The following is a 15,344-nucleotide window of genomic DNA, read 5'->3' as shown; positions in this document are numbered from 1 at the left end:
CCTCTTTAAAATCATTGTTACTGCGCTTTGGAAGCTGGTATCCTCAACTCTATGTTTGCATTTGAAAGTACATTGTATGACTTCAAATACGTTGTTTCTTATAAGTTGAATACGTTTTCTCTACCAAGGGGGATTATTCACTTTTTCTGACAGCATTTGAGACTTCCTCAAAATAAAGCCAGAAAGCAATTGACTCTGGAATCAAATTCTCAGGGACTGAATGAAATGAAGCTATTGCAGTGCTTGACAGTTTCTAAAATGAGTAACAGTCATTAAGAATTCATCAAAAATTAAAATGGGTAGAAATTAGCATTTTAATTTGCAATCAGTGGTTGATTTGACTTATTTGAGTTCTTGATAAAAGGGTAGGAGTATCACAGTTGCTTTTTTGATATGGGCATAACACAAAACAGGCCTAAATTATCCCTAGTTGAAATTAACCCATAAGTATTTCTGACAGATGAGCTTTAAGGTTGTTTTGAGCATCAATACACATCTCTCCTCCCAATTTTCTTTGTTTTTGTGTGTCTATATTCATTTCCGTGACTAAACTTGATTCTCTGCACCGTAATTGTCTTCCATTGGCATTCTTAAACCTATTGAATGATGTTATATATTTGATTTTCTTATCTTTAAATTGGCTAATTCACATTTCTTACTTTCCCTTAATAGTAATATGGTAAAATATCATTCAAAAATGTGGCTGACACTATCCCATCATCCACTGGTGATGTGTGTGTTTCCTATAGGATGGTCAAGATTGGCCGTAAAACCTGTATAGTCAAAGAGATTCGTTGTACTTCCACATTCAGTCAAGGGAAATAAAGTGAACACAAATGTCAGGTACTGTTACTGTGAAGGTCCAAGGTTGCAGTTTTAGTAAGTGGCACCACCTGTATCCAAACCAGATCTGTTTTATTGGAGTTATATTTTCCTTCTTCCTCTCTATAATCACACCTGTCAGCTTTTGAGCGCCTATTATGTGAAGGTATTGGGCTTCACATACCTCCACATAATCCTGTGAATATTCCTTTTCCTTTTTAAAATTCAAGAGACAAGGGGGTATAATGACTAAGGACATGACCTGTGGTATGTACCCCAGTAAAATATGCTCTTAAATTTAATCCTTTCCTGTGGATGTGAACCCATTGTAAGTTGGACCTTTTGACAAGGTTACTTCAGTTAAGGTGTGGTCCAGCCCTATCAGGATGGATTTTAATCCTTAATCTTATTACTAAAGTCCATTATAAGTGGAATGAAATTCAGACAGAGTGAGAGAAAAAGCCACAAGGAGCAGCCAGAGCTGAGCATCAACGAACTTGGAACTCAGAAGAGAAGGAGAGACCAGGAGACACCACCGTGTGCTTGCCATGTGACTAGCTAATGACCAAGAATCATCAGCAGCCAGCCCCAGAATGCTACAGTCTTCAGGAAGAAAGCCTTGCCTTGATGAGACCTTAGTTTGGACTTTTTCCCAGCTTCAAACCATGAGTGAATAAATTTCCATTGTTTAACATGATCCATTTCATGGTATTTGCTTGAGCAGCCTAGGAAACTAAAACAACCTCTAAAACTAGATTGCCTGGGTTCTAACCTGACTCTAATACTGGCTAATCCTTGGGTAAATTAATTAATCTTATTGTGCTTCAGTTTTCTTATATTTTAAATGGTTATAAAAAGCACCTACGTGCTATAATTGTTACAATGAGTAAATGAGTAAAACCCAATAAATGCTAAAAACAAATAATGTTTTAAGTACTCAATAAATATAACTTATTACACAAGATAGGTAGCATATAACCATGGTTTAGAGCATGGGATTAGGAGTCAACAGCCCATAAATTCTGGTTTCATGAGGCCATTGTCAAGTTACTTAACTTTTCTAAGCCTCATCTTTATCACACATGAAATGAGATGGAAAATTCCTGCCTGGGAATGTTAGGGCTATTGTAAGGATTATTTAGGTCTTGAATATTGAAAGACTTACATGTAATCAGTTTGCAAAAAAAAGTATTTAATATTGTTATCTTAGGCATTCATTCTGAATCTAAAACTGCTACCTTATATGGCACAGCAGGACATGCAGTGATCAGAGAGAACTCGCAAGGTCCTGACCACAACCCACCCCACCTTAGGAGGGCCAGGTGCATAGTTGCCTGTCCTCTCTCACCATTTGCTTCAGATAAAACAGAGCACATGTTTGTGTATTGAAGAGTAGATTGGGGCTATCTAGGAAGGCAGCCAAATGAGTAATGCTGCTTTGATAATGGGAATTAATAAAAGTTTTCTTAAAGTACAAAGCTCGAATATACATAAGGAATGTTAGCTCTCAATAATATCCGCTTTCCTACTTCCTTTTATTCTAGTAATAGGTTTAAAAGTTACTGATAGAGAAACTAAAACTGTCCACATATCACTGAGTCAGCTAATACCTGGTCCTCGATCTGGAACTGGAAAAGTGTTCTTGCGAATCCATCCTTCCAGCGATCCGTGCAGTTTGCTATTGCTCTGCATCACAGGTGTGCTTTCTAATGCTATTTGTATGCTCAGAAGCAAAGCGTCATAACTAAGAGACTATCCAAGTATTTTGAAAATCAACTACATATCTTTGAAATGAAAACAGTAAACTGGATTTTGAAACAACCTTTTTTGTTTATTTAGAAATGGAATGTTATTGTCTCTTCTCTCTCCTCTTTGCCCAGCCCTCCGCCCTACCCCCAGGCATGGGCACTGAACCACTGACAAACAAAACAGCAAACCTGCTTATCACAGTAAAATTAGGACTCCCAAACAGCTGCTGTAGTGTTATAGAGGAGGATATCAAAGTGTAAATTGCTCATTGTTACTGATGCATGAAGAATAGAACTTCTTTGGTTCTGGAGCCCAGACTGAAATTCCAGAAAGAAAAGAAGACAAGGCAGTGCAGCTATGTTGATGACACTAATAAGAAGCTCTACCAACACTGTGAGTCTTTCTGTCAGCATTTCTAATTAAACCATGAACATTAACTGGATCACTCTTCTGTCTTAATTCCCCATTTACAACATAAGAATCATAATCTTTGCTTCTTCTCTATTCAAATGAATGATCCTCAGTTGCCTCTGTGGATAAAATATTGTAATCCTCCATGGGGAAAAACATAAGTGGATACAGTGGGTCAGGTTTCCTTGAATACTTAGCCCTGATGATTGTATCATGGAAGAAATTATACTGGACAAGGGGAAAGAACTTCTAGGTTGATACAGAACTTTACACAGAACTTTGACTACCCATTTGACCAAACTGACAGGTTAGCTAAGTCCAATGGCTAATTTAACTCATGCATTGTAGTGGATTGAATGGTGGTCCCATGAAAGATATGTCCATACCTGAACCCCCAGGACCTGTGAATATGGTCTTATTTGGAAAAGGGATCTTTGCAGATTAACAGTCTCAAAATGAGATCACCCTGGGTTGTCCGGATGGGCCATTAATCCAAGGACAAGTGTCCTTGGAAGAGACGGGGAAAGTAAACACACAGGAGAAGACCATGTGAAGACAGGGACGAGACTGGAGTTACACAGCCACAAGGTGAGGGAGGCTGGAGCCACCAAGGGCTGGAGGAGGCAAGGAAGAATTCTCCCCTAGAGCCCCTGGGGGGATCCTAGACAGCCCTGCTGACAGCTTGATTGCTGACTTCCTGCCTTGAGAAGTATGAGAATAAATTTTTGTTGTTTTAAGTCATTAAGGTCTGGTAATTCGTGACAGTAGTCCTAAGAATCTAATATACACCTATTTTATTGACTAGATGGACTTTGTTACTGAACTGAGCAATTCATTGGATTATTCTGTTTTGTTTAGATGCAGCCTGTAAGAATGCTAATTGGACTACTATTATATAATAAAATCCACTTAGCCATAAAAATATGCCATGGTTGTATAACTCTAATTCAAGTGGGCAAATCAATAACTCATTCATTTTAATTGAGTCAAACTGGTATCTTGATGTTGTACGGGAGATGGGGCTAGCAGTTATTGAGCCCTTACTCCATAACATTTCATAAAAGGCTAGTATCATAAACACATGTAGGAACTATCTAGACAATGCCACCTGATTGTTGGACAGATTCACATTTTACATACTGAGGGGTGGAGGTTAATATAAGACATGCACTGAAGGAGGTGATTTTGGATTTCTATGTTAAGAACTGTTGAATCATCTATTCTCTGCATTTGAAGACAAAACTTGAGAAACAGAAAAATAAAGGATTGTGAAAGAAAATAGAAATTGTTTTCACAAAGATAAGAAGGAAGGAGAAAATATAGCCTTGGTGATATGAATCTTATATTTGACAGCTCATACCTTTTTTAGAAACAGGCTTTGTCTGGAGCACACCACCACTGCCATTTCTACAGTTAGTGCCCTCATGATAGGCAAGTTGCCTGGGAAAGTCATTATCCTGACAGCTCCTGCTCCTTGGAATTTTACTGAGAGTAGGCTTTAGCCAAGTCAGTTACACTATCGGGCTGGATGGTGTCATTAGTATGCTCACTCTCAGGAGTGACATTACCTTGCTTTGTCCCCTTTTGTCATTATGCCTTTTACTGATACGATATGGTAGACACATCTTAATTATGCAGCATAACACTGAGGTACTGGGTGTAGGTAACATCTCTATTGTTCTACTTTAAGGTAAAAGCTTCTATAATCTACCGACAAGGGTCATTTCCTTTTTTTTTTAATTTTAAACTTTTTATTTTGAAAGACTTTCAAACTTACAGAACAGTTACAAATATCATTCAAATCCCATACAGAGAAATCCAACATACTCCTATTCCCCTAGAAACCCAGATCCAACAATTGTAACATTTTGCCACATTTGCCGTATCATTCTATCCATCGGTCTATCAATCTGTCTGTCTATCCATCTGTCTGTCTGCCTGCTACCAGTACATTTTCTAATTGAGAGTAAGTTGTATATACCATGCTCCTTGAACACTTAATACTTCTACTTACATTTCCTAAGAACAAGGATACTCACTTATGAAGTTTGGTTATCAAATTCAAGAAATTTAACATTGTTATAAAGCTTATAGTCGATACAATTTTTTCTTATGGGCCAATAGTGTTCTTTTGAGCCTTTTCTCCTCACTTGGTAGATCCCATTCAGGGTCATGTATTACATTTAATCATCAGTGTCTCTTTAGTCACTTTTTTTTTGAAGTTGTGGGAACATATATACAACATAAACTTTCCCATCTGAACAACTCTCAAGAATACCATTCAGTGGGAAATTAATCACATTCACAGTGTTGTGGTATCTTCACCACCTTTCATTACTAAAACTTTCCCATCTCCACAGACAGAAACCCTACACTTTTTTAAAATGCAGTTTTATTGAGATATATGCACACACCATACAATCCATCCAAAATATGCAATCAGTGGCTCACAGTATCATCACATAGTTGTACATTCATCACTACAATCAATTTTAGAACATTTACATTGCCTCCCCCCCAAAAAAACCCACAAAAACAAAATATCCTATACTCTATTATGCATTTACTACTCATTTTCCCTGCTCCTGCCACTGGCAACTTCTACTCTAATTTCTGTCTCTAAGAGTTTGCATATTCTCTGATATTTTCTTTGTTGTTCCCTTGGGATTGCAGTTACCATCCTAAATCTATAGCAATCACATTTGCTTTGATTCCAACTTAACTTCAATAGTATACATAAACTATGTTCTTATACTCCTCAATTCCTCTACCTATATGTTGTTTTTGCCACAAATTATGTGTTTCTGCATTGTGAGTCCAACACTATTATAATCCAACACTACTGATTTCTCTAAAGTCATTTGCCTTTAGATTCTGTAGGATGTAAACAATAGAGTTACAAACCAAAAATACAATAGTACTGGCATTTATATTTACTCTTGGCATTACCCTTACTGGAGATGTTCATGTGGCTTCCATCTATTGTCTACTGTTCTTTCCTTTCAACCTGCAGAGCTCTCTTTGGCATCTCTTTTAGGGCTAGTCTAATGGTGACAAGTTCCCTCAGCTTTTGTTTATCTGAGACTGTCTTAATCCCTCCCTCATTTTTGAAGGAGAGTTTTGCAGGATATAGAATTCTCGGTTGGCATTTTTTTTTTCTTTCAGAACTTTAAATATGTCATCCCAGTGCCTTCTTGCCTCCATGGTTTCTGAAGAGAAATAACATTTAATCTTATTGAGGATCCCTTGCCTGTGACATATTGTTTCTCTCTTCCAGCTTTCAGAATTCTTTCTTTATTTTTGGCATTTGACAGTTCAATTTTAATATGGTGCCGTATGAGTCTTTTGGAGTTTATCCTGTTGGGAGTTCATTGATCATCTTGGATATGCATATTCATGACTTTCATTAAATTTGGGAAACTTTCAGCAATTATTTCTTTGAATATTCTCTTTTTCTTCTCCTTCTGGACTCCCACAATATGTATATTGGTATGCTTGATAGAATGTCCCAGGTTCCTCAGTTTCTGTTCACTTTTCTTCAGTCTTTCTTCTTCTGCTCCTCAGACTGGATATTTCAGTGGTCTTACCTTCAAGTTCTCTGATTCTTTCTCTTGCCAGCTCCAATCAGCTGTTGAACTCCTTTAGAGAAATTTTCATTTCTGTAATCTTCAGTTCTACTTGGTTCCTTTTTATAATTTCCATCTTTCTACTGATAACCTCTTTGTGTTCTTCTATCACATTCCTGATTATTATTATTATTATTTTTTTGTTATTGTCCATGTTTTCCTTTAGCTCTTTGAGCATATTTATAACCATTTATTTTGAAGTCTTTGCTTGGTATGTCCCAGGTCTGTTCCTACTCAGAGATGGTTTCTAATGTTTCAGTCTTCTCCTTTGGGTCATCATTTCCTGTTTCTTTGTATGGCTTGTAATCTTTTCTTAAAAACTGGACATTTTGAAATTTTAATGTAATCACTGGAATTTAGACACTGAAACCCATGTTCCTTAAAGTTGTATGCAGCTAGTATTATGGCAGAGGTTTCCCTGAATGGCGGGAGCTACAAGAAAGGGAAGGAGAAGGAGATGAAGAAAGAGAAGAAAACACTTTTCCTATCTTTGCAAATTGGTCTGTGTTTGTGTTCTCCAGGGATTACTCATATAATGAGTTTGGAGAATAGCTTAAGGCCAAAGTGTAGGGGCTGTCCTGATCCTTTCTGTGCATGTGTCTTGTGTTGGGCATGCATGTCACACTAGAAATTCTCCCATTTACACAGACTCAAATGTCCCCTCTTCCCTAGGAAATAGTTACCTTGTGGTTGCAGGCACTGTGGTGTATATCTTACAACCAGAAATCCCTTGGCCCATGAAGCCACTTAACTGATCGCCCATAACGTTCTGTAGGGGGGCTCTGTAAGCTACCTTTTATATGCAGGATAAATTCTGGGGCAGTGAATATGCAACTGGTGACCTGGTTTATTTCTTTAGGCCATCTTCAGGCATATCAGGCCATGAATGCATACTCCCACTATGTCCACAAGGGAACCTCCTGAACTGGAACCAAGGATCTAAACTGGGAGCATGGGCTGGCTACACACTGAGCCCATGAGGGATGGAGGATGGACCAGCCAAGAACTGACGAGATCCTACTGCTTTTAAGTAGTCTTTTTCTTGATTCGGGGCTTGCCCTGTTACTGCAGTCCTTTAACTGTCTTCTGGAATTTTGAGAAAAATGTTTTTGCCAGTTCTTGCTGGTTGTTCAAAGCTTCTGTGGGGGAATGGAGCCCTGAAGCATCTTTCTCCATTATCTTGATCAAAGAGGGATCCAGGTCATTTTCTTTTGATCTGTGTGGGTAGGAAGAGGCATCAGCAGGAAGGAGACAATAACGAAGCCTTCTCAGCTATGCAACTGAGAGGAGTTTCATTTTCAGATTCATTGTGCAGATCATTTAAAATTACCACCATAACACAATGAAGATGGGAAGGGTATAAATCATTTTATTGTTGTATAACAGACCGGAACTTCCTTATAACCTTATTTCTCATTGATGAGGGACAGATAGGGGAATGCAAAAGACTTAGGAACTGTGGCCTAAATTTGCCTATTACATGCAATTGAATAACTTCCTGTTTTTTTGTCTCTTCTTGACAGCTCTTTGTCATTTGAGTAAAATTTCTTCTCAAGTTCCCTTCCCTTCTTCCATTTTCTTGGATGATGTTCCAGCACAAGGGAGTAAGTTACATAATAACATAGCACTGAAGGAAGAACGTTGGATGTCTCACAGACTTCTGGTCCTTGTTTGATCCTCTAGCCTTGGTGGCCTTTTCTGAGATTTTTTGTCTCGCTGCATCCACTGTTCAATTCTCCAGCCCTGATGCAGTTTGTGATCTGTGCTCTGGACATGGCCAGTGTAAGATGCTCCCCTTGTCCACTGCTGACCTGGGTACCCTATTGGCTCTTGCTGATGCTGCTGTCCCTCATAACTGGCCACCCTCATTTATGGTCCCTGTTCCACTGTAGAGAACCTCTGACAGACAGCATCATTCTTAATTCCCAGCTGGCTTCTTCTCTCTGCACTCAAGGGGCCTTAGGAACTTTTTGTCTCTCTTCCACCTCTCACAGGTTCTCCTTGTGTTAACATGGCCATCATTCATTGCTTCTTTACTGAAGCTGTTCCACTTTGCTGTCTGCCATTCCAGGAAGCTGGCTCTTGCTTAGTGGCACAAACAACCTTCTTCCTTTGGATTGCCAAACTTATCTGGGTTATTCTGTTGCAGTGAGCCAGTAATTTCTGTGGAATATGGAAATACAACAACTTAAGAAAACAAAACAAAACTAAAAAAACACATCACAAAGGAGTGAACTCTTCAGGTTAGATATCCTCAGCCTTCTTTTTAAAGGCCTTTCTCTGCTTGAGATAAAACAAGCTTTCCTTTTATTTCACTGGAGTCATATATTCAGTTAAAATAAGGCACATAGGGTCCTGGTTAGAGTCCAAAACAAACTGTATACCAATTATACATGATTTATGAAAAGTGGCTCATTATACAGATTTACAAGGCATAGGGGCCACATCAACAGAGGGGAAAACCATGAGGAAAGAAAGGTGATGGCTGCATTTCTGGCAACGGATCAAGCCTTTGATGGAACTCATCACCTTTTCCACATGAGGCCATGAGTACATTTTCCGTGTTATGACATCCTAGATGCTAAGATTCCCAAATGAGACACACTGATGGGATCAGCAGGAAATTGGAGCATTGGCTGAAAACACATTAACTTGAAAGTCACAAAACCACAAAGGGGCCAGTATTATTCATGTCAATTAATGTGTGGGTACATTCTAGAAGAGAAGTTAAGCTTTTGGTCTATGGGTTTTAATTTAATTTTTGCCTCTTGCCCTCTAGGGAGGAAAACAGAATAAAATATCCTCAACTGTGGTTTTGTTCTTATCATATATCAAACAATTGGCAATATTCCTTTCTGGGGTGAAACTTGTCAGGGAGAGATTATCGCAGAACAGTGTTTACTTCATTTGGGATTTTCTCCTGGTATGTTTGAGTTAGGAGCATGGAAGCATATGTTGCTAAATGCTTTTGCCTTAAATCTTTAAGTTCATGTGTATTTTGTTGGAAATGTTGATCCATAGAGGGATCCCAGCTCTTTGGCTCTACCAGACTGTGCACTGGTACCATCAGGAGATACTCATCCCAAGGTACCATCAGGACATATTCATCCCAATCTGGCAGGCTAATTGCTTCAGAGCGAAATTCTCTTCAGATACTCAGATCAAGATATTCACACCTCTTACCACTGTTATTCCACACACTATCAAAGACCATCTCATCTGCTTACCTCTTTGTTTTTGAACTTTGATCTGTCTCATTCCTCCTGTTGTTCAGTCCATTCCCCCATTGCTGTCTCTCTTTCCAAACCTTTGCAGTATGTCATCCAGACTGCCTATTCAGTTATTCCATTTTAAATGGAAGTTGTCCACTTCCCATTTCAGGTTGTGCCACCATGCATCAATCCATCCCCAGAGTGCCATCTAACTGCCGACTTTCAACTCAATAATGGCTGAGGAAATTTGTGAATGGCATCCACTATTGGAACTATAATCTCCAAGGCTCTAAATCAGTGTAGACTCCTTTACCATAGAAGCCCAAAGGACCTTTCTCTTCCTTTTGCTCTTTCTCTGAGATCTGACAGCTTCTCTTCCTAATTCTCAAAACAAAAGCACTATTGAGTCACTCAAGCTTGCATTACACTTCACAGGGTCCAGATTCTGCTACTCACGGACAAGTCGGATAAGCAATACCTGGGATCTTGATAGAAATGCATAATCTCAGGCCAACAAACAGACTTACTGAATCAGAATCTGCACTTTACCAAGATCCCCAGTGATTCATAGCCACATTAAACTTTAAGAAGCATGATTTGGGTAACTTTCTGTCATCTCCATATTTAAGAGGAGAAAAAAATAAAATGAGTTTTATCTCAGTCATTGAATATTGCTATGTAAAGAAACTCCCCAATAGCCTTGGCCTCTTTATAGAAAATTCTTTTGGATTCCTTGCCTTCACATAACTTGGTCTTTCCTGAAGGATGCTGCTTTCTTTGCAGCCATATCCAGCAGGAGCTGAATATTTGCCCACGTATCACATATTTGTGTGTTTGAGGTGGAAGAGGAGGAGAGGCAGAATTTTCCTAATTTTATTATCACTTCCAAACTTTTGAATCCCCTTTTATTCTTTAACACTTTTTCTCAACCCCCTGAACTGTCGAATGGCCTTAAGAGCCTGTGTGCTACCTAAAACCTGAAAACCTGCATTCTCTGAGTTTGTGACGCCAAGCTGGGGTGGGGGATGTGGAACTGCACATCTTAATCACAGATGCTTTTCGACTCGCACAGGCCCTGAGGGCCTCTCAGAAGCTTTTTACTGATCTTACTCTGCCAGCAGCACTTCCATTTCCTCACCTCTTTCTTCAAATTCTGAAATGTCACCCACACCTGCCTGAAAAGATTTCCATGCCTCCTGGTTCATAAGAAAGAAAAAAGGGGAAAAAAAAACCAAACAAAAACTGAGGCATAGGCATTCTAATTTCCTGACTTCCATACTTTTTATTCAAATTCTTCCTCTCTTTCCATCTCAGTTAAAGGGTTGACTCTCTTCCTACCTAAATCAAATCCCTTGAACTTTGATGCTAATTCTACACTATCTCTTCTAGGACCTTCCTTATCTATAATTCTCTCGCAATAGATTTAACATTTTCTATCAAATTGTTCAGAGAAGCGTCTCAAGCTTCCAAACTAAATCGAGATATTTTGTTTCAATCTTTCAATGTTCCCTTAACTTTTCCGTCACTGTATTTATTACTTTAATTATATATTTATTTGTAGGATTCTTTGTATAACATTTTTTCTCTCACTATTGTCATGGTGTTTTTATGAAGCTGTATTTTTTTTGTAACATGTCTTGAGGGAAAAGTACAGTCAAGTCCTTGATCAGGTAGAAGAAAATGAGATAAAGAGGGATTAGCTTTGGGCAAGACAATGGAACCCTTTTCCTTAGAGACTGGGAGAAAACAGGAGTGGGTCGATATTAAAATAGACAAATGTATACATGTGGAAGCAGTAAGATGATGGAGTTAATATTTGCCAATCTCAGTTTTTTACCTGCTATGGGAAGCAAAGCCACCTGAGTATCAGATTGTGAGTTATTGACCATGATGCTGTTGGATTGCTTCTCCCAACTTTGCACTTTTAAGGTTCAGAAGTACTATGCTCTATATTTGATGAAGGTGCTCAGAGGTATATGCCTAAAAAATTGGAAACATGCCTACAATATGACATGTACTTGAATGCTTATAGCAGTTTTATGCATAATAACAAAAACGAATGACCCAAAGGTCCACAAATAAATTGTAATGTATTCATACAATGGAAACTACTCAGCAACTGGAAGGGACATTGATACTTGGAATAATATGAATGACTATCAAAAACCATATGTTGAGCAAAAGCCGGCCATTAACAGTACTACTGTGAGATTTCAGTTTATAAAGTTCTATAAAAGGCAAAACTAAAAGATGGTGATAGAAGGCAGAATCCTTACTTCCTCTGTCTAGGTGTGTGGAATCTTGACTGGAAAGGATAGTGAGGGCACCCAAGTCACTGTGACAATTCTATATCATAGCTGAGGTGGTGTTTACACTTGCCAGAAATCATCAATTTCAATATTTAACATCTGCACATTTTGGTGTATATAAATCATTCCTTAGTAAAGAAAAAAAAATCTGGTAGGGCTATCAAATTTATTTAAATTTAATTTCTGTATCTTGCCTTTGTCTTGAGCAACCTCATAGAAGTGGTTGGGAGATTTGGAGCCAAGGGTATAAGATTGGAACAGTCCACTAACAAATGGGAGAAGAAGTTGACCATGAACACGAATTGCTGTTTTTCCTCTTCTTTCTCCTTCAGTCTGTGCTAGGTACTTCATGAATGTGCTCGCAGAGAGGTCTGTACTTAGGTCTATTGTAGCACTTACCACATGGAATTTAATCAGCGGTTTCCTTGCCTCAACTACTATCCAATTAGTTCTTCACGAGTAAATATTCTATTCTTTTTACCCTGTCTTCCCGGTGTCCTCACCATTACAGTGTAGTCATTATTATTTATGAATGGATGGTTGGATGGATGGGTAGATGCATGCATGGAAAATGAATTACTGAGTAGCAGTGAGAAGAGCTGAAGTAGAAGACTGTAACTTTATAATGGAGGGCTACAAGTTGTGTGAATTTCTTCAGGATTGCCAGCCCTGGTACTGGAGTAAGAGCAGGCAGTCAAAATGACCCAGCATTTTCCTCTTTATTCAGCTACCTTCTCTTGTTAGATAGTGAACTCCTTACGGTGGAAATGATGTCCCTTTTATTTTATTCTTTTGTCATGCTAGCAGAGTACTAAATTAATATGTTTAATGATCCAGTGAGTGGATTTCAGAAAAGCTCTGCTGGAAGCAGATGCAGGGATAGGAGGGCAAGCCTCTTCAAGGGTGTTTAGAATTGGGCCATGTTTTCTTTCACAGTGATTAGGTTTTTATGTAAACTCAGAACCCCAAGTTAGGAGAAATTTGAGATTCTATTATCCTATCCATTCAAGATCTTTTCTCAGAATGAGATTACTACTCAAAGAAGTGCACTCATTTGTTCACTTATGATATTGTTGATATTGTTTTTATGATACTGTTCACAGTATCAGGTTGCATTGACACTTTTTTTTTTTTTTTTGGTTACTACACCTGATGCTGAAATGAATATCCTTACGTACGTGTGTGTATATATGTACATATATCTTAGGCACATAACTGAGTAATGAATAGGGTAAGTTTTTAAAAAGTTGATTTTCTGGGTATAAAGTAAATTATATATATATTTTTATAAATGTAAAATTATACTGCAAAGAGGCTGAAATAAAGGTATGAAAGTTCTTGCTCTGTATCCTTTCCTCAAAATGACATATTATAAAACTTCTGTTAAAAAACTGCCAATTTGTTAGTAGAAAAAAAGAGAAAAATGTAATCACATGTTGTTTTAATTAGAATTCACTTCAGTGTGAATGAGACTATTTTTTGTTTAGTACGGACCATTTGCTTTTATCTTTTAGTGAATACCTTGTTCATATTTTTCCCTGATTTTCTATTAGGTTGCTAGCCTTTTTTAATTATTATTTTGTCAGTTTTTTAGAAATACTCACCCATTTATTCACGAGCTACTTATTGAAAACTTAAGATATACCAGACACTATTTAAGGTACTGAAGATAAAGTAGTGAACAATGCAGAACTCTGCTTTCCTGGATCTTACATTCTAGTGGGAGAGGAAAATAAATAACTATAAAATCAAATGTCAGGAGGCGGGGCAAGATGGTGGACTGGTGAGCTGTATGTTTTAGTTACTCCTCCAGGAAAGTAGGTAGAAAGCCAGGAACTGCGTGGACTGGACACCACAGAGCAATCTGACTTTGGGCATACTTCATACAACACTCATGAAAATGTGAAACTGCTGAGATCAGCAAAATCTGTAAGTTTTTGTGGCCAGAGGACCCGCGCCCCTCCCTGCCATGCTCAGTCCCGTGGGAGGAGGGGCCGTCAGCGCCGGGAAGGAGAAGGGAGAACTGCAGTGGCAGCCCTTATCGGAAACTCATTCTACTGATCCAAACTCCAACCATAGATAGACTGAGACCAGACACCAGAGAATCTGAGAGCAGCCAGCCCAGCAGAGAGGAGACAGGCATAGAAAAAAAAGAACAACACGAAAAACTCCAAAATAAAAGCGGAGGATTTTTGGAGTTCAGGTGAACATAGAAAGGGGAAAGGCTCAGGCCCTGAGGCTCATTTGCAAAACCCGAAGAAAAACTGATCTCTCTGCCCTCTGGATCTTTCCTTAATAGCCCTAATTGCTTTGTCTCTTAGCATTTCAATAATGCATTAGATCTGCCAGGAGAGCCCTTTTTTTTTTCTTTTAATCTTTTTTTCATTTTCTAAAACAATTACTCTAAGAAGCCCAATACAGAAAGCCTCAAAGACTTGCAATTTGGGCAGGTCAAGACAAGAGCAGAACTGAGACCTCTGAGACAAAAGGCAATAATCCAGTGGCTGAGAAAATTCACTAAACACCACAACTTCCCAAGAAAAGGGGGGTGTCCGCTCACAGCCATCATCCTGGTGGACAGGAAACACTCCTGCCCATCGCCAGCCCCATAGCCCAGAGCTGCCCCACACAACCCAGTGTGACGGAAGCGCTTCAAATAACAGGCACACACCACAAAACTGGGCGTGGACATTAGCCTTCCCTGCAACCTCAGCTGATTGTCCCAGAGTTGGGAAGGTGGAGCAGTGTGAATTAACAAAACCCCATTCAGCCATCATTTCAGCAGACTGGGAGCCTCCCTACACAGCCCAGCAGCCCAGAACTGCCCTGGGGGGACAGCACTCACCTGTGACATAGCACAGTCATCCCTCAACAGAGAACCCGGGGTGCACAGCCTGGAAGAGGGGCCCACTTGCAAGTCTCAGGAGCCATAAGCCAATATCAAGGACCTGTGGGTCAGTAGCAGAGACAAACTGTGGCAGGACTGAACTGAAGGGTTAGAGTATTGCAGCAGATTTAAAACTCCAGGAACACCAGGGAGATTTGGTTGTTAGAGCCCCCCCCCCCGATCGCCCAGATACACACCCCTTATACACGGCAGGCAACACCAACTACATACGCAAGCTTGGTACACCAACTGGACCCCACAAGACTTACTCCCCCACTCACCACAGAGGCAAAGCGGGGGAGAACTGGCCTGAGGGGAACAGGTGGCT

The 15,344-nt window shown here is 39.2% G+C and overlaps 1 protein-coding gene across 3 annotated transcripts in view; it reads left to right on the top strand.

The window, feature by feature from the left end:
- RGS7 (regulator of G protein signaling 7) overlaps positions 1 to 15,344 on the top strand; it is a 565,752-nt gene that overhangs the window by 363,308 nt on the left and 187,100 nt on the right. The window lies entirely within an intron of this gene.

The sequence above is a fragment of the Choloepus didactylus genome, chromosome 2, assembly GCF_015220235.1.
Source record: "Choloepus didactylus isolate mChoDid1 chromosome 2, mChoDid1.pri, whole genome shotgun sequence".
NCBI classification, from domain to species: domain Eukaryota; kingdom Metazoa; phylum Chordata; class Mammalia; order Pilosa; family Megalonychidae; genus Choloepus; species Choloepus didactylus.
The sequence above is the reverse complement of the archived record's forward strand: the minus strand, read 5'-3'. Positions and strand labels throughout refer to the sequence as shown.